Below are 20,654 nucleotides of genomic sequence, written 5' to 3'. Positions count from 1 at the left end.
GTTCATGAATTGGAACAATTAATATTGTTAAAATGGCAATACCACCCAAAGTGATAGTGATTCAATGCAGTCTCTGTGAAAATTCCAATGACATTTTTCACATAAATAGAAAAAAATCCTAAAATTAGTAGGAATCCACAGAATGTCGTGTGTCAGTTCATTTTTACGCTGCTGATAAAGACATACTTAAGACTGGGTAATTTATACAGGAAAAATAATTTAATGAACTTACAGTTACAAGTGACTGAGGAGGCCTCACAATCATGGTGGAAGACAAGGAGGAGGAAGTCACATCTTACATGGATGGCAGGAGGCAAAAAGAGCTTGTGTGGGGAAACTCCCATTTTTAAAATAATCAGATCTCAGGAGATTTATTCAGTATCACAAGAACAGCATGGAGAGGACCCACCCCCATGATTCAATTACCTCCCACCAGGTCCCTTGCACAACATATGGGAATTCAAGATGAGATTTGGGTGGAGACACAGCCAAACCACATCAGACCCCAACCAGTCAAAGCAATTGTGAGCAAAACAAAACAAAAAAACCCTTCAAATAAACAACAAAAACCCCAAAATGTAAGCTATGGTCATCAAACTACCTAATTCAAAATGTACTACAAAGCTATAGTAACCAAAACATCACTGTAGTGGCATAAACACAGATACATAGATGACTAGAAAAGAATTGAGAGTCCAGAAATAAATCTATGGATTATAGTAAAATTGATTTTTGATAAAGATAACAAGGACACACAGTGGAGAAAGGAAAGTTTCTTCTACAAACGGTGCTGGGAGAACTGAATATTCACATGCAGAGAAATAAAATTAGACCATCATCCATATCATGTACAGAAATCAACTGAAAATGAATTATAAACTTAAAATTTCTGAAAGTCTAAAACTACTAAAAGAAAACTTAAGGGAAAAACCTCCATTAAGTTTCATTGCCCAAAGTATTAAAAATCTTTGCTTTAGGCAATAATTTTTTGGAGATGACCTCAAAAGCACAGGTAGAAAAATCAAAATAGGCAAATGAGATCACATTAACCAAAAGTTTCTGTAAGCCAAAGGAAACAACCAAAGAGTAAAGAGGCAGCCCACAGATTTGGAGAAAATATTTGTGAATTCTACATGTGATGAAAGCCTAGTATCTAAAATATATAAAAGCTCAAACAACGCAACAACAAGAAAACAAATAACCCTATTGAAAATGGGCAAAGGACCTGAGTAAATATTTCTCAAAAGCAGACATGCAATTACCAATAGGCAACTGAAAAACAATGCTCAACATCACTAATCATCAGGGTAATGCAGATCAAAACCATGAGACATCACCTCACATCTGTTAGAACATCTATTATTAAGCAGATGAGAAAAAAGTGTTGATGATGTGGAGAAATGGGATCTCTTGTACATTGTTGGTGGGAATGGAAATTAGTACAGTCATTATGAAAAGCAATATGGAGGTTCTTCAAAAAACTAAAAATAGAATTACCATATGATTCATAAATCCAAGTTCTGGGTATATACCCAAAGAAATTCAAATCAGTATGTTGAAGAGATATCTGCATTCCTGTATCCATTACAGCATTATTCACAACAGACAAGAGATGGAAACAACTTAAGAGTCCACGTGCAGATGGATGAATAAAGAAAACGTGGAGGGAGGTGCCAATATGGCCGAATAGGAACAGCTCCAACCTACAGCTCCCAGTGTGAGTGACACAGAAGATGGGTGATTTCTGCATTTCCAACTGAGGTACCAGGTTCATCTCCCTGGGGTGTGTCAGACAGTTGGTGCAGGACAGTGTGTGTAGCCCAACCAGCAAAAGCTGAAGCAGGGCGAGACATCACCTCACCCAGGAAGTGCAAAGGAGAAGGGAATTCCTTTTCCTAGCCAAAGGAAACCGTGACACACAAAACCTGGAAAATCGGGTAACTCCCACCCTAATACTGTGCTTTACCAAGAGTCTTAGCAAACGGCACACCAGGAGATTATATCCTGTGCCTGGCTCAGAGGGTCCCACACCCACGGAACCTCCCTCATTGCTAACACAGCAGTCTGAGATCTAATTGCAAGGTGGCAGTGAAGATGGGGGAGGGGCACCCACCATTGCTGAGGCTTAAGTAGGTAAACAAAGCATCTGGGAAGCTCCAATTGAGTGGAGCCCACTGCAGCTCAAGGAGGCCTGCCTGACTCTGTAGACTCCACCTCTGGGGACAGGGCATAGCTAAACAAAAAGCAGCAGAAATCTCTGCAGATGTAAATGTCCCTGTCTGATAGCTTTGAAGAGAGTAGTGATTCTCCCAGCATGGAGTTTGAGATCTGAGAACGGACAGACTGCCTGCTCAAGTGGGTCCCTGACCCCCAAGTAACCTAACTGGGAGACATCCTCCACTAGGGGCAGACTGACACCTCACACCTCACGCGGCTGGGTACACCTCTGAGATGAAGCATCTAGAGGAACAATCAGACAGCAGCACTTGCTGTTCAGCAATATTCTCTCTTCTGCAGCATCTGCTGCTGATACCCAGGCAAACAGGGTCTGGAGTGCACCTCAAGCAAACTCCAACAGACCTGCAGCTGAGGGTCCTGACTGTTAGAAGGAAAACTAACAAACAGAAAGGACATCCACACCAAAAACCCATCTGTACATCACCATCATCAAAGACCAAAGGTAGATAAAACCACAAAGATGGGGAAAAAACAATGCAGAAAAGCTGAAAATTCAAAAAATCAGAGCACCTCTCCCCCTCCAAAGGAACACAGCTCCTCACCAGCAATGGAACAAAACTGGATGGAGAATGACTTTGATGAGTTGAGGGAAGAAGGCTTCAGTCGATCAAACTTCTCAGAGCTAAAGGAGAAACTACGAACCCAGTGCAAAGAAACTAAAAATCTTGAAAAAAGATTTGATGATCCTAGGTATCTCAGCTGGTTTTAGAAATAAAGGGAAAGAGTACAAGAGAGGGAAATTTAAAGCTGGGTGTCTCAGGGAGACATCACATGTTGGTAGGATCCGTGATGTTCTCCAAGCCATAAAACCAGCAAGTTTTTATTAGCAATTTTCAAATGGGGAGGGAATGCATGACTAGGGTGTGGTCACAGAGATCACATACTTCACAAGGTAATAAAATATCACAAAGCAAGTGGAGGCAGGGCGAGATCACAGGACCACAGGATGGGACGAAATTAAAATTGCTAATGAAATTTTAGGCATGCATTGTCATTGATAACATCCTATGAGGAAACAGGATTTGAGAGCAGACAACCTGTCTGACCAAAATTTATTAGGCAGGAATTTCCTTGTCCTAATAAGCCTGAGAGCACTACAGAGACTGGGGCTTATTTCATCCCTTCGACTTCAAACATAAAAGATGGCATGCCTTAACGGGGCCATCAATAAACCTACCCTCAAGGTACATTCTCTTTCTCAGGGATGTTCCTTGCTGAGAAAAAGAATACAGCGATATTTCTCCTATTTGCTTTTGAAAGAGGAGAAATATGGCTCTGTTCTGTCTGGCTCACTGGAGGCCAGAAGTCTTACCTCTGGTGTTCCATGAACATTGCTGTTATCTTGTTCTTTTTTCAAGATGCCCAGATTTCATATTGTTCAAACACACATACTCTACAAACAATTTGTGCAGTTGACGCAATCATCACAGGGTCCTGAGGTGACATATATCCTCCTAAGTTTACCAAGAAGATGATGAGTTTAAGAGATGAAAGTAAATACAGGCACAGGAAATCACAAGATTATTGACTGGGGAAGTGATAAGTGTCCATGAAATCTTCACAATTTATGTTCAGAGACTGCAGTAAAGACAGGAATCAGAAATTATAGAAGTATTCATTTAGGGAACTAATAAATGTCCATGAAATCTTCATAATTTATGTTCTTCTGCCGTGGCTTCAACCAGTCCCTCCATTTGGGGTCCCTGACTTCCCACAAGAGACAAATGAATAAATAGAATAACCAATGCAGAGAAGTCCATAAATGATCTGATAGAGATGAAAACCACAACACAAAACTACGTGACAAATGTACAAGCTTCAGTAACCAACTCGATCAACTGGAAGAAAAGTTATCAGTGATTGAAGATCAAATGAATGAAATGAAGTGAGAAGAGAAGTTTAGAGAAAAAAGAGTAAAAAGAAATGAACAAAGCCTCCAAGAAATATGGAATTATGTGAAAAGACCAAATCTCCGTCTGATTGGTGTACCTGAAAGTGACAGGGAGAATGGAACCAAGTTGGAAAACACTCTGCTAGGTTGGGGAAGTTCTCCTGGATTTCAGGTTGGGGAAGTTCTCCTGGATTTCCAAGTTGGAAATCCAGGAGAACTTCCCCAACCTAGCAAGGCAGGCCAATATTCAAATTCAGGAAATACAGAGAACACCACAAAGATACTCCTCGAGAAGATCAACTCCAAGACACATATAAGTCAGATTTGCCAAAGTTGAAATGAAGGAAAAACTGTTAAGGGCAGTCAGGAAAGCTCGGGTCCCTTCCACAAAGGGAAGCCCATCAGACTAACAGCAGATCTCTCAGCAGAAACTCTACAAGCCAGAAGAGAGTGGGGGCCAATATTCAATATTCTTAAAGAAAAGGATTTTCAACCCAGAATTTCATATCCAGTCAAAGTAAGTTTCATAAGTGAACGGAAATAAAATCCTTTACAGAGAAGCAAATGGTGAGAGATTTTGTCACCACTAGGCCTGCCCTATAAGAGATCTTGAAGGAAGCAATAAACATGGAAAGGAACAACCGGTACCAGCCATTGCAAAAACATGCCAAAATGTTAAGACCATTGATGCTAGGAAGAAAATACATCAACTAACAAGCAAAATAAGCAGCTAACATCAAAATGACAGGATCAAGTTCACACATAACAATATTAACCTTAAATGTAAATGGGCTAAATGGTCCAACTAAAAGACACAGACTGGCAGAATGGATAAAGAGTCAAGATCCATCAGTTTGCTGTATTCAGGAGACCCATCTCATGTGCAGAGACACACATAGGCTCAAAATAAAGGGATGGAGGAAGATCTACCAAGCAAAAGGAAAACAGAAAAAGGCAGGGGTTGCAATCCTAGTCTCTGATAAAACAGACTTTAAACCAACAAAGATCAAAAGAGACAAAGAAAGCCATTACATAATGGTAAAGGGATTAATTCATCAGGAAGAGCAAACTATTCTAAATATATATGTACCCAATACAGGAGCATCCAGATTCATAAAGCAAGTCCTTAAAGACTTACAAAGAGACTTAGATTCCCACACAATAATAATGGGATACTTTAACACTCCACTGTCAACATTAGACAGATCAACGAGACAGAAAGTTAACAAGGATATCCAGGAATTGAACTCAGCTCTGCACCAAGCAGCCCTAATAGACATCTACAGAACTCTCCACACCAAATCAACAGAACATACATTCTTCTCAGTACCACATCACACTTATTCCAAAATTGACCACATAGTTGGAAGTAAAGCACTCCTCAACAAATGTAAAAGAACAGAAATTATAACAAACTGTCTCTCAGACCACAGTGCAATCAAGCTAGACCTCAGGACTAAGAAACTCACTCAAAATCACTCAACTACATGGAAACTGAACAACCTGCTCCTGAATGACTACTTGGTACATAACAAAATGAAGGCAGAAATAAAGATGTTCTTGAAACGAATGAGAACAAAGATACAGCATACCAGAATCTCTGGGACACATTTAAGGCAGTGTGTAGAGGAAAATTTATAGCACTAAATGCCCACAAGAGGAAGCAGGAAAGATCTAAAATTGACACCCTAACATCACAATTAAAAGAACTAGAGAAGTGAGAGGAAACACATTCAAAAGCTAGCAGAAGGGAAGAAATAACTGAGATCAGAGCAGAACTGAAGGAGACAGAGGCACAAAAACCCTTAAAAAATCAATGAATCCAGGAGCTGATTTTTTTGAAAAGATCAACAAAATTGATAGACTGCTAGCAAGACTAATAAAGAAGAAAAGAGAGAACAATCAAATGGAGGCAATAAAAAATAATAAAGGGGATATCACCACCGACCCCACAGAAATACAAACTACCATCAGAGAATACTATAAACACCTCTACAAAAATAAACTAGAAAACCTAGAAGAAATGGATACATTCCTGGAAACATACACTCTCTCAAGACTAAACCAAGAAGAAGTTGAATCTCTGAATAGACCAAAAACAGACTCTGAAATTGAGGCAATAATTAATAGCCTACCATGCAAAAAAAGTCCAGGACCAGATGGACTCACAGTCGAATTGTACCAGAGGTACAGGGAGGATCTGGTACCATTCCTTCTGAAACTATTCCAATCAATAGAAAAAGAGAGAATCATCCCTAAATTTTTTTATGAGGCCAGCATCATCCTCATACTAACACCTGGCAGAGACACAACAAAAAAAGAGAATTTTAGACCAATATCCCTGATGAACATCGCTGCAAAAATCCTCAATAAAATACTGGCAAACTGAATCCAGCAGCACATCAAAAAGCTTATCCACTATGAACAAGTGGGCTTCATCCCTGGGATGCAAGGCTGGTTCAACATATGCAAATCAATAAATGTAATCCAGCATATAAACAGAACCAAAGACAAAAATGACATGATTATCTCAATAGATGCAGAAAAGGCCTTTGACAAAATTCAACAGCCCTTCATGCTAAAAACTCTCAAAAAATTCGGTATTGATGGAACGTATCTCAAAATAGTAAGAGCTATTTGTGACAAAGCCACAGCCAATATCACACTGAATGGGCAAAAACTGGAAGCATTCCCTTTAAAAACTGGAACAAGATAGAGATGCCCTCAATCACCACTCCTATTCAACATAGTGTTGGAAGTTCTGGCCAGGGCAATCAGGCAAGAGAAAGAAATAAAGGGTATTCAAGTAGGAAAAGAAGAAGTCAAATTGTCCCTGTTTGCAGATGACATGATTGTATATTTAGAAAACCCCATCATCTCAGCCCAAAATCTCCTTAAGCTGATAAGCAACTTCAGCAAAGTCTCAGGATACAAAATCAATGTGCAAAAATCACAAGCATTCTTATACACCAGTGACAGACAAACAGAGAGCCAAATCATGAATGAAATTCCATTCACAATTGCTTCAAAGAGAATAAAATACCTTTTTTTTTTTTTCCTTTTTGTGGAGAACGGGGTCTCGCTATATTACCCAGGCAGGACCTAGAAATCCAAGTTACAATGGAAGTGAAGGACCTCTTCAAGGAGAACTACAAAACACTGCTCAGTGAAATAAAAGAGGACACAAGCAAATGGAAGAACATTCCATGTTCATGGATATGAAGAATCAATATTGTGAAAATGGCCATACTGCCCAAGGTAATTTATAGATTCAATGCCATCCCCATCAAGGTACCAATTACTTTCTTCACAGAATTGGAAAAAACTGTTTTAAAGTTCATATGGAATCAAAAAAGCACCCACATTGCCAAGAGAATCCTAAGTCAAAAGAACAAAGCTGGAGGCATCATACTACCTGACTTCAAACTATACTACAAGGCTATAGTAACCAAAACAGCATGGTACTGGTACCAAAACAGAGATATAGACCAATGGAACAGAACAGAGCCCTCAGAAATAATACTACACATCTACAACCAGCTGATCTTTGACAAACCTGACAAAAACAAGAAATGGGGAAAGGATTCCCTATTTAATAAATGGTGCTGGGAAAACTGGCTAGCCATAATTAGAAAGATGAAACTGGATCCCTTCCTTACTCCTTATACAAAAATTAATTCAAGATGGATTAAAGACTTAAATGTTAGACCTGAAACCATAAAACCCCAGAAGAAAACCTAGGCAATACCATTCAGGACATAGGCATGGGCAAGGACTTCATGACCAAAACACCAAAAGCAATGGAAACAGAAGCCAAAATTGACAAATGGGATCTAATTAAACTAAAGAGCTTCTGCACAGCAAAAGAAACTACCGTCAGAGTGAACAGGCAACCTACAGAATGGGAGAAAATTTTTGCAATCTACTCATCTGACAAAGGGCTAATATCCAGAACCTACGAATAACTCAAACAAATTTACAAGAAAAAAAAAAAAAAACCCAAAAGCGAGCAAAGGAAATGAACAGACACTTCTCAAAGAAGACGTTTATACAGCCAATAGACAAGAGAAAATGTTCATCATCCCTCGCCATGAGAGAAATGCAAATAAAACCACAATGAGATACCATCTCACACCAGTTAGATTGACAATCATTTAAAAGTCAAGAAACAACAGGTGCTGGAGAGGATGTGGAGAAATAGAGACACTTTTACACTGTTGGTGGGACTGTAAACTAGTTCGACCATTGTTGAAAACAGTGTGGCGGTTCCTCAAGGATCTAGAACTAGAAATACCATTTGACCATGCCATCCCATTAAGGGATGTATACCCAAACGACTATAAATCATGCTGCTATGAAGACACAGGCACAAGTATGTTTATTGTGGCACTATTCACAATAGCAAAGACTTGGAACCAACCCAAATGTCCATCCATGACAGACTGGATTAAGAAAATGTGGCACATAGACGGAAGAGTTCCGGGGGCCAGGCGGTCGCCGCGAGTCTGGTATCCTGAGCTTCGTGAGTTGAGCACTGCTGCTCCGCAGTGGAGTCACCGCATCGCTCCCATGATCATGGTGTTCTACTTCACCAGGAGCAGCGTTAATTCATCTGCCTACACTATTTACATGGGAAAAGATAAATATGAAAATGAAGATCTGATCAAGCATGGCTGGCCTGAAGATATCTGGTTTCATGTGGACAAACTCTCTTCAGCTCATGTATACCTTCGATTACATAAGGGAGAGAATATAGAAGACATTCAAAAGGAAGTGCTGATGGACTGTGCCCACCTTGTGAAGGCCAATAGCATTGAAGGCTGCAAGATGAACAACGTTAATGTGGTATATACTCTGTGATCTAACCTGAAGAAAACAGCTGACATGGATGTGGGGCAGATAGGCTTTCACAGGCAAAAGGATGTAAAAATTGTGACAGTGGAGAAGAAAGTAAACGAGATCGTGAGCCGATTAGAAAAGACCAAAGTGGAGTGGTTCCCAGACCTAACAGCAGAGAAAGAATGCAGAGATCGTGAAGAGAGGAATGAGAAAAAAACCCAAATTCAGGAAATGAAAAGGAGAGAAAAAGAAGAAATGAAGAAGAAAAGGGAAATGGATGAACTTAGGAGCTATTCATCACTAATGAAAGTTGAAAATATGTCTTCAAATCAGGATGGCAATGATTCAGATGCATCATGTAAAAGGAGGAAAGGACCTTTGAAAGATGTGAATGTAGAGACAATTGCAGACCTTTTGGTTTCATCCGTGTTCTGAAGTATAAAATACAACCAAAATTCTACCTTCATCCTACCCAGAAATTATAGATTTTCAAGTTTTAAAAAAATTGTACCTTTTTTGCTGACAGAAAAGCATCAGATATGTATAAAATAGTTGAACTTGACAGCATACAACCTAACATGAAAATGTTTTTGCCAGAACATGTCTTGGTACCTTGTGAAAGCAGGCTGCCCTTGTTCCTGAGATAGACTTTAAAATGAACCAACTCTGAAAAGTACTTCTGTTGCTCTGATCTATCCCTGAAAACAGATGTCTTGAAACACTTTTCATATTCTTAAAACAATCTTCACTTCTGTTAAGAAGAACATGTTAGTGGGTAATTATGCAAATGCTTTCCTGTCCCTGATTTCCCGATTAGAAAAAAGGGCGTATGGGTTTTGAAAAAGAGATTTTTCAGAAGATTGTAAGCTTCAATATTCACGTTCCATCATGTCATCTGGGTGTGTTAGTATAGTGACCCTCAACGCACTCTATCTCAGCTTTTATGTCCTTGCTTCCTCTGAGCAGGAGCCTCCATCTTAGTGTCATCATATTTAAAGAAATTGATGGTGTTCATCAATGTGGGGCCTGTGGCAGTTGTTGCCTGAGCACCAAGTGACCCAAGCCACCTGTGTGACAACTTCTGGGCCCAGGAGTAATTTCTCAGCATTGAGGGTAAAATAGGATGGAGTGCTCTGTTGATCATTTGGGAGATGTAGGCTACCTGATTTGTGCCTTGGGATGCAGCGTGAAGCAGAAGTCCATTTTGCAATCATGAGTTTAGAAAGAACTAAGCATTTTACAAGCCAGCCAAGTAATTATTTTCTTTACCTTGAAATCATATTTGAGTTGTAACCCCAGAGTTAATTTCTCATTAGATTCAGTAACTTACTATGTAACATTACTTCTCACGCGAACCACTTACTATCTGTTGTGATTCTGAGCAGAAGATATCTTTTGATTGCAGTATGTATGGCAACCCCTGTAGAAGGAGACAAAACAAGGAGAAAGAGAACAAAGCCTACCAGACCAGAGGCGAAGAGATGGATATTTTACTCACACCCACAGCAGCAAGAATGACCTCCTGCAGCAGATATTCCACCTCTAATAGCACTTTGGAACTATGGGCAAAACCAAAAGGCTAGTGTTTCCATTTATTTCACATTGCTGTATGGGGTTGAACTGGAAAATTCACTGAGGCATAACTCACTGGCCAAATTTTGAGAGGGTATATAAGATGACTTTAGAGATGAGTGGCTTTGTTTATGTGTCTAATGATATTCAGTCTGACGTTCTGCAATTTTAAAAGTTTAATAAAGTATCTTTTTTTAATCTGAAAAAAAAATGTGGCACATATACACCATGGAATACTATGCAGCCATAAAAAAGGATGAGTTCATGTCCTCTGTAGAGACATGGATGCAGCTGGAAACCATCATTCTCAGCAAACTATTGCAAGAACAGAAAACTAAACACCACATGTTCTCACTTATAGGTGGGAATTGAACAATGAGATCACTTGTTCCACAGGAAGGAGAACAACACACAGTGAGGCCTATTGTGGGGTGGGGGACGGGGAGGGATAGCATTAGGAGATATACCTAATGTAAATGACGATTTAATGTTGGCAGTACACCAACATGGCACATATATACATATGTAACAAGCCTGCCCATTTTGCACGTGTTCCCTAGAACATAAAGTATAATAAAAAAAAAAAGTGGCATATATACACAATGGAATACTATTCAGCCCTAAAAAAGAGAAAATCTGACATTTGAGATCATATAGATGAAACTGGAGGATCTTATATTATGTGAAATAAACCAGGCACAGAAAGACAAATACTGCATGTTCTTACTTAGAGGTGGAGTCTTAAAGTGTGGAACTCATAGGAGCAAACAGTAGAATGGTGGTCACCAGGAACTAGGAGTTGGGAGTGGATTGGAGAAATCTTGGTTGAAGGATACAAAATTTCCTTTAGGAGAATAAGTTCAAGGGATCTATTGTACAACATGGTGACGATATTTAACAGTGTAGAGTATACTTGTAAATCACTAGGAGAGTAGATATTGTGTTATCACCACAAAAAGATACATATGTGAGGTAATGCATATATTAATCAGCTTGATTTAGCCATTCCACATTGTATACATATTTCAGTACATTATGTTGTACTCCATAGATGCATATAATTTTTGTTTGTCAGTTAAATAATCAATATTTTAAAAGTTGAAGGCCGGGCGCGGTGGCTCAAGCCTGTAATCCCAGCACTTTGGGGGGCTGAGACGGGTGGATCACGAGGTCAGGAGATCGAGACCATCCTGGCTAACACACTGAAACCCCGTCTCTACTAAAAAATACAAAAAACTAGCCAGGCGAGGTGGTGGGCGCCTGTAGTCCCAACTACTTAGGAGGCTGAGGCAGGAGAATGGTGTAAACCCGGGAGGCGGAGCTTGCAGTGAGCTGAGATCGCGCCACTGCACTCCATCCTGGGCGACAGAGCAAGACTCCGTCTCAAAAAAAAAAAAAAAAAAAAGTTGCATAAACAAATCCTTATGGTAGAAACTTCTGAATAGTTCTAATTTAACTTTATGGCAAAAAGTTGTTCTGCTCTAAACCATTTAAAGGTTTTGCATACAACTCCATAACTAATTGGGAATATAGACAGTAAAAATATCTCACTTAACTAATAGGTAGACCTCAGCATACTCAATCATCTTGAAAAACACCCGGTGTTTGTACTCTGTTCTCGTCCTACAGCTCATTCCCTAATACGGTCACTATGCATGAGAGGCCCACGTGGGTGTTACTCTAGCTTTATGAAAGTCTTGATATAATTATTGTGTGATAAAAAGACTATTGTATTGGCAGAATTGTAAAGATCAAAGTCAGATTTCTGTATGGAGAAATCTGTTTTACTTGAAAGTATAAAAGTAGAAGTACCCTTGGTTTTAGCTGGTGGTGTATTAGTTAACTATAAATGAGACATGTCCTCAAATGAGAAACCATTGTTTCAGAAGGATTAGAAAGCAGAAATTTGATCATTTAACTTTGAATGCAGTGAAGAAAACCTAAAAAGCAAACTATTTTTGTGAAGTGGAAGTAAAAATACCCCCTTCTATTCTCACATGTACTACTGCACTTGCCTCCTACTTTGGATTTCTGACTTCAGTCTTGCTTTTCTCATCTGGCATTCAAAACTTGACCTGTGTTTTTTTGTTTTTTGTTTTTTTGTTTTGTTTTGTTTTGTTTTGTTTGTTTTGTTTTTTTGAGACAGAGTCTCACTCTGTTGCCCAGGCTGGAGTGCAGTGGCCGGATCTCAGCTCACTGCAAGCTCTGCCTCCCAGGTTCACGCCATTCTCTTGCCTCAGCCTCCCGAGTAGTTGGGACTACAGGCGCCTGCCACCTCGCCCGGCTAGTTTTTTTTTTTTTTTTGGATTTTTTAGTAGAGACGGGGTTTCACCGTGTTAGCCAGGATGGTCTCGATCTCCTGACCTCGTGATCCACCCATCTGGGCCTCCCAAAGTGCTAGAATTACAGGCTTGAGCGACCGCTCCCGGCCAAAACTTGACCTGTGTTTTAAAAACCAATTCTGATCCTACTTAAACCTTCAATACCTCCCAATGACTACTTATCATTGCATACAGTATTTTCATCTCTAATTGCCGTCATATACTTGATCTTTCTTCATGTAGTCATTTAAGTTTTCGTACTCCAGCCATACGGAATTACTTGAAGTTCCTTGATTGTACCCTACTCTCTTAATCTCAGAATGGGGCACATGCTTGTTTTTTCTTGTACCAGCTAAAAATCTCTGTGCTGCAATTTGTAAAAACCTCAAAAGAAACTGTATTAGACAATAAATATATTATTTCATGGATCAGGACATTCAGGACAGTTCCTACAACAAAGAATCCACTTAACAAGATCATCAAGGTCTTGGGTTCTTTCTACTTTTCTTCCATTATCTTTGTTCACTACCTTTTCCTTCAAGCTGAAGCAAGACGGCTGTGGCAGTTCCAGGCATCACAGCAATACGCAGAGACAGGAAGAATGAGAAGAGTCAGAGTTTAGTTACATGTTCATTCTAAAACATTGAAAGTATCCTTGGACCTGTGAGTCGAAGTGAGGGGACATATTTTGCTCCCTAGCAGACATGTATCAGTGTCTGAAGATATTTTTGGTTGTCACAAGTTGAGGTGTGCAGGGTGGGTTGTGGGGGGAATGTGTTGGGTGCTACTGTCATCTAGTGGGTGGTAACACCCTGCTGCTAAACATTTTATAGTGTATGGGACAGCTTCTCTTCTCATACTGCCTGCTTAAACAAAGAATTATCCAGCACCAAATGTCAGCAGTGCTATGATCGAGAAACCCCATCTTAGACCAATCAGAGCCACTCCTGAATCTGGGGATAAAATTTACTTCTTCTGAGGTACATGGTGTATACAGGAGGAGCAGGTGTCTGAGAAAATCTGGAATTTTTAAGAGGGAAAAAGAAAGGGAAAGAATATTGAGTTCGTAAGCAACAGAGTCCACTATACCCTACCTGGTTTGCTCTTTTCCTATTCTTCACCTGTTGCCCAATTCATATATACTCTATAGACAATACTTTTTCAGACATCTTTTCTGTATATAGTCTCCTCCTCTCAGTCATTTTCCCTTGGCTACAATGCTGGGATGCATACTTTCAAAAGATTTCAAAAGCATTTGTTATCTCTTGTTATAATATTAATCTCTTGTCATTTAAAAATTTCTTTACCTTTTTAATTGTTTTGCTAATGTGTAATTTCTTTAGATGATAGGGACTATGTTCCATTCATGTGAAAAAGACCTATCAAGTAGCATTGTACATACTGTCCAGTGTGTGAGTGATAAGTGATAGTTCACTGAAGAGGGCACTTAATCTCATTTTAGCTATTTTTAATATAAAAATAAATTAAAGTGTAGTGGATAGGTTATAAATTGTGCCAAGGACATGGAGCATTGTGTCTACAACATAGTAGATGCTCACTTATAATTTACGATGTTAGATTAGTACTCCCACTATTTTATTTTTTAATTTGATGCCATAGCAATTGATGTCAAGTGTGAAAGAAAGAATGAGATACACCACTATAAATTGGGTTTACTGCAGAAATGGTTGAGAATAGATTCTATGACTCTAGGTTGTCTTGGCTCATTTTCAGGATGTAAAAGAGTGGAGAGAGTGCAAAGAATGGGGCAGAATTTATCGAATAAAATTATTTGGAGACATCTATTTCTTTGTTTTGAGGTACCCCTCTATAGGTGTTTTAGTGGAGGCAGGGGCGAGATTGTGCCCCTCCTTTCAAGGAGAAGTGTGGTTCCATGAGTCCACTTGAGGACCCTGAAAGGTGTCCCCTGCAGTTAGGAGATACAGTGGGCTGATGCATGCCCTGAGACTAAAAGACTTTAAAGCAGGGGTCCCCAACCCCTGGGCCATGAACTGGTACTGGTCTGTGGCCTGTTAGGAACCAGGTGACACAACAAGAGGTGAGTGGAAGGCCAGTGAGCTTTACTGCCTGAGCTCCACCTCCTGTCAGATCAGCAGCGGCATTAGATTCTCATAGGAGGGCAAACCCTATTGTAAACTGTGCATGAAAGGGATCTAGGTTGTACCCTCCTTGTGAGAATGTAATGCCTGATGATTTGTGGTGGAAGTGGAACATCTCAAAACCATACCTCCCACCTCCCCCCCATCTGTGGAAAAAATGTCTTTTACAAAAGCCCTTGTGCCACAAAGGTGGGGGACTGCTGGTTTAAAGCAACCTGAAAAAGCAGGATACAGATAACTGTGTTGTATTCTACTTGTATATATCAGAGTATGTCAAGGAAAATAAAATATCATTCCTGAAGACCAGATGTGAGATATTTGAGAGAAAGAGCTGACATATGGTCTATAGTGTCCTATTTAATAGGAGATTACAGGACGAGAGGGACTTTAGCAGTAAGTCAAATAGGAATGTTGGATTTGTAGGAACCTTGGAGAGTTACAAGCATAGGCAAAAGGCATCCAGGCAAGTCAAGGGAATCTCAGAACAGATTTTCAGTAAATCTGTAAGGTGCTCTATATTTATAACTCATGATGACTATAAGATTATCTGTTACCTAAGTATGAATGCAAAACCACATTCATTTTTTTCTCCCAAAAGCAGGAGATTGAACTCTTGAATAAATTTAACAGTGATGACAGGGGACAAACATAAAGTTGTGCTTTGATTACTTAATGCATAGGCACATACCAGTTGACAGTTACAATGACAATGATGATAAAATAACAGTGTGCCTAACAAACCACTGGTCCATCACTCTGTACATTTTTCAGAGTTTGCATTCTGGACTCAGACTACTTGAGTTCCAGTCTTTCCTTCATTGAACAAAGATATTGTGAATATAAGTGACATTATGCATGTAAAACAAATTTCCTGGTTCTCAAAAATTTAGCTTTTATTTTACTAATATACTAACTATGCTAAAGTTACACATCAGGGCACAGATTTTTCAAAAGTTAAGACTATACTTTTTTGAAGTAACTAGATACTAGGTAAATGTTCACAACTAACAGGTAGAGAGGACACCTGGGGTCCCTCCTTACCAAACCACAGAAGGGTTTGGTGAGCTGTGGAGGTGTCAAGACCAAAGTAACCTTAGAAGATGGACTATAGCCCATAGCCAGACCCAGTTGTTCATTACATTACAAAGGTAAGAATCCAGTGTATTTTCTTATTCTGTCCTGGTAATGGACATTCTTGGTCCATCCTATAGGCTATATTTAGTCCATATCTGGTAACAGCTTCTAGTTAATTGCAATTTTGGTAGTGCTTTCCAGAAGCAGTCAGCACCTGGAAGTGAATGCAGATCTTTCAAACTGACTCATATCACTATATTTACCTTTCTGGGATCTAAGACTCTGAGAAGTTACAGAAGTTGCAGAAGTTAACCCTGCTTTGACACCTGGAATCTAACCCAAGAACATCCAGGTGTGCTTACCTCTCCACGAGCAAACACTTGCTCTCTACTTGCCACCGATACTCTCAATGGCTTCTAACCATGTTGACATTTCTGTTTTTAGTATATGGGGCATCATAGCCACTGCCATCATGAAAACATCTTGAGATGTCAGTATTCTGTCTTCTAAGGGAATGAGCTATTTTTGGATGTATATTCTTAGTAAGAACGTGTAAAACGGAAGAAACATTTATGAGAACCAATACAAAATGGATAAGCAATAAGAATTTTTATGGAAAATAGGCATTTTACCAAATTTCTTTTCATTTTAGCTTCACCAATTGAGAGGAGAAAAATAATATTTTGACACACAGTAGGTACTTCAATTCCAGTCTGACAGAATCAATTACTGGTCTTGTTGAAGTAATGAAAACAACGTTTTGATTTGAAACTCTTCTGGTAAGAATGTAAATAGCTGTGTTTCATGTTCCTTCACAGCAGCTTCATTTTTGAAAACAATTAATAATATCAAAGTGTATCTTTCATTTCAAAATTAGAGAGTTTATAGTGGATTTGTGTTAATATAATTTTTATTGTATTTCAGAAAGCAGAATATATTCTCATTAAAACAGCAGGAGGAAAATAAAGAAATCTCGATTTACTTAAGGTGACGTTAAAGTTGATAAATTGAAGATGCATATAAACTCTTCAATGTAGACTTCTGCATTCAGGGGTCCGTAAGATGATGATAACGTCTTCTTAGGTAGGAAGTTCTAATAGAGATATGAACCAATTTAGCATATTCCTGAGAGGAAATATTAAAATTAAGAGAATGGAATAAGATTTATTTTTAGTGCACTACTTTAAATTACTTTCTGTACATGTAATGCACTTAATATTTTTTGAAAAGATGCATTTTAGTATCTTGAGGTCAAATACCATCAGTAGAGTACGTTTTTTTAAAGTGGCTTTTGTAAGCAGCATAGTATCTTCACTCTGCTTAATTTTCTCCATCTTTACCATTATAATTTTGCTTTCAGCACCATCACGTTCACTAGAACTCCTAATATGGCCTTCTAACTGCTCATCTTGCTTCCGTTCTTGTTCCACATGCAAGTCCTTCACTAGCTGAAACAGAACTATGTCACTAATTTACTTAAAACCTTTCAATAATTTCCCACTGCACTAAAATTCAAAAATGTTAACCCAACCTACAATGCCCTTCGTGATTTATCCACCTCTCCAGTTTCTCTCACTCTTGCTTACTAGGGTCCTTGAGTTCTGCAAATTTTAACATCTAAACTCTATGCCATGGCCATAAGCCTCATGTTCTTAAGCTCTGCTAGTGTTGCTCCTCTCCCAACTCAACAATGCTGGTCTCTAATTACTCATTGCCTAAACACACCACATTCATTTCCACCATGGAGTCCCTGAATTTGCTTTTTCCTCTACCTGGAACCTTCTTCCCTATCTTTGCTTGGCTGGTTCACTTTTGGCAATCAAAACATAATAACCACGCCTGCTAGCTCCACCTTTGGTTCTCTTTTCTTTCTTTTGTTATGATTCCACATTCCCATTTGTAATTTTTGGTTTTACTAGTTTTCTGTTTGCAGAAAAGTATTATAATACGAAAACCAAGAAACAAACAAACAAAAAACCTCACAATTAAATTATCACCTCCTTAGGAGGTGTTTTTCTGTTCAACAAATGTAAAAGTCATCTCCCTCCTATCCCTAACCTCAGTTGCTTTCTGTTACATTTTCCAGTATTGTTTCTTTTTTTTATATTTTATTTTTAATTAACAAAGCATAATTGTATATAATTACTAAGTGAGATGCTTTTGATACATAGTGCGTGTGCTGTGAATTCTTATTAAACGGATTGGGAGAAAAGTCAATATATTGAGACATTAATGAAGAAACCTAAGAAGCTTTTTGTTTTTCTTTTCATGGAATTGCCCTGAGTAAACCAGGTTAATAGGGTTGCATTATCCAAGTTATATGTGATTTCACTTTATAGTGATTAATGCTTGTTAATAAACAATGGTGTCTAAAAGCAATATTGCCTAATTTAAAAATATATTAAATCGTAGTATTTCTCTTGCTGTAAAATAAGAAAGGAAGATCAACTATGTATTGATATTTTCATAGAACAGGAATAAAAATATTCTAAATAGTCATCCTAAAAGCTTTATACCTCATTCACTTTCTAGTATGTTTTGCCTCATTTTATGTTAAGCCAAGTACATCATGATACAGGGTTTTTTTTTTTTTTTAAATAATTAAAGACATATATCAAGATGCCCTTGTGAACCTGTTAAGACATAAGTAAGACAAAATTATAATTTTACTTAAGGCTATAATTAAAGATCTCAAATGAGCCTTTACCAAGGACTTCTAATAAATAACTTTGGTCTTTCATAATAAATTTGAGGATGAAACACTGGAAAAGTTATTGCTTTTCCATTCAACCCATGGATGAGAGGTTTACTGAATATATAGAAGTTGTCTGTGGGTGATGTAGAAACTGCAAAGCTCTTGGAAGCTGAAGGTCTCGGGGGACTTCTGGATATATGACTTTGCTAACTGAATTAGAGCATTTTACTCTTTTTCTCTCTGAGCTTAAGTTTCCTCACCTATCATTGGGCATAGTAATACGCCTCATGGGTTGCTGGTAAGACTGAACAAGTTAATGCATGTGAAACAAAGTTTCTAAACTGTAAAGCACATATAAGTGCTAGTTATAATTATTTTGAAAATGTTTTCAGTCTTATTTCAAAGACCTCCATGTAGTTGAAAGAGTTCGTGACACGAGTAAAATGGCTCATAGGCACTGAAAATTTCCAAGTAATTATCATCGGTCTTGACCACAGAATTGCTAGTAGAGAAGATGAAATTTCAGTCTTAAAGGCAAAGGCACAGTACCACTCACTTGTGGATTCCTGAGACTGAAGGCTGAGGACTGCACCATTATCCTTCCACAGTGTGGGCTGTACACACACAGGCCAAGCATATTTGTCTGTTTACCTTAGTCTTCCTTCTGACTCCATAATCCTGGCTATATATGGCTCTGGAAGTAACATCAACCAGCCTGCAATGATATATGATTATTTAGATGGTTAAAGTTACTGGTCAGTTAAGATACCAAGAAAATCAACAACTGTCAGAAAAAAACAGCACAATTCAGAATTGGGATTGTGGTATGTACGAAGCAGAGAGACTGTTACCCATTCAGGGAAATACAGACTTCTCGGTAGGTTGGGTTATTCCTGACATCCTCTGTAGCAAATCTTCTATGATGTCAGGATCCACTTATGTAGTCTCAAAGGATTTGAGATGGATGTAGATCAGGGAAATTTCCCAAATGGGTAAATCCATTCCAACTTTCCGGGACATGAACTATGGTCTTTGTGATTTGGCCATGTTACCAATATTATGGCCCTAACAAAAGACATTCATTGAGGTCACTTTGTTCATACTGTAGTAGGATGATCTTGTGATATTAAGGAATGCAAAAATGCCCTGAAAGACATGACAATCAGAATTGTCACAAAAGTAAAAAGGCGTTTTATTTTTTCCACCTTGGAGGCCGCAATAAGCACCAGATATTGGTAACAGAGACGACTGCATGACTTTTTGGGAATGATTTTTTTACTCCCCCAATCCCTACCTTCATAATGAAAATAGTCCATTACATGGCTGCCCTTCCTTGAAGCATACAATGCTTATGTTTTCCAAGAAATGAGATAACATGAGTCAGCCTATTACATATTCTAGACATAAATTCAGAGCTGATTATTGTCAATGGAATTTGGCCCTCATCAAAATTCTTGGAATAAGCTCTTAATATATAATGAAATTATATTCTTACAGAATTTATTTATGATGTATATAGTTGGAGCACTAAGATTAATTCTAAAATTTTCTGACTCTGTGCTTTGCAATCATTTATTTAGTTAAACCTATGGACAAACATTTTAGAATTTAAGGATGGATGAATTTTTCTTTATATTCCCATCTATTTATAATCACCCCGAATATTTCTGAGGTTTTTCTTTCATTGCATATGTTCGGTGAAAACTCATGCGTATTTCACTTAATAGGATTAATTATCATCTTTCCACTAATTATAATTGTCTCCTCAGGTAACTGTATAAGTTAACTTTGGCAATTTGCACATACAGAATAATATTTTGTAGAATAATAGCACAATGTACTGCCAAACAGAGTAAAGAGCATAGCATAAGGGCATGAACACAGAAGAAAAGAAAAGAGTTCTA

At 38.4% G+C, this 20,654-nt stretch overlaps 1 long non-coding RNA gene and 1 pseudogene across 1 annotated transcript in view; both read left to right on the top strand.

Moving 5' to 3' along the window:
* LOC139361748 (uncharacterized) overlaps positions 1-20,654 on the top strand; it is a 345,274-nt gene that overhangs the window by 267,321 nt on the left and 57,299 nt on the right. The window lies entirely within an intron of this gene.
* LOC105470028 (coiled-coil domain-containing protein 25 pseudogene) lies at positions 8,549-9,632 on the top strand (annotated as a pseudogene).

The sequence above is a fragment of the Macaca nemestrina genome, chromosome 2 (genome assembly GCF_043159975.1).
Source record: "Macaca nemestrina isolate mMacNem1 chromosome 2, mMacNem.hap1, whole genome shotgun sequence".
In the NCBI taxonomy this organism is placed as follows: Eukaryota; Metazoa; Chordata; class Mammalia; order Primates; family Cercopithecidae; genus Macaca; species Macaca nemestrina.
Note: the sequence above shows the minus strand (reverse complement) of the source record. Positions and strands in the feature narration are given on the sequence as shown.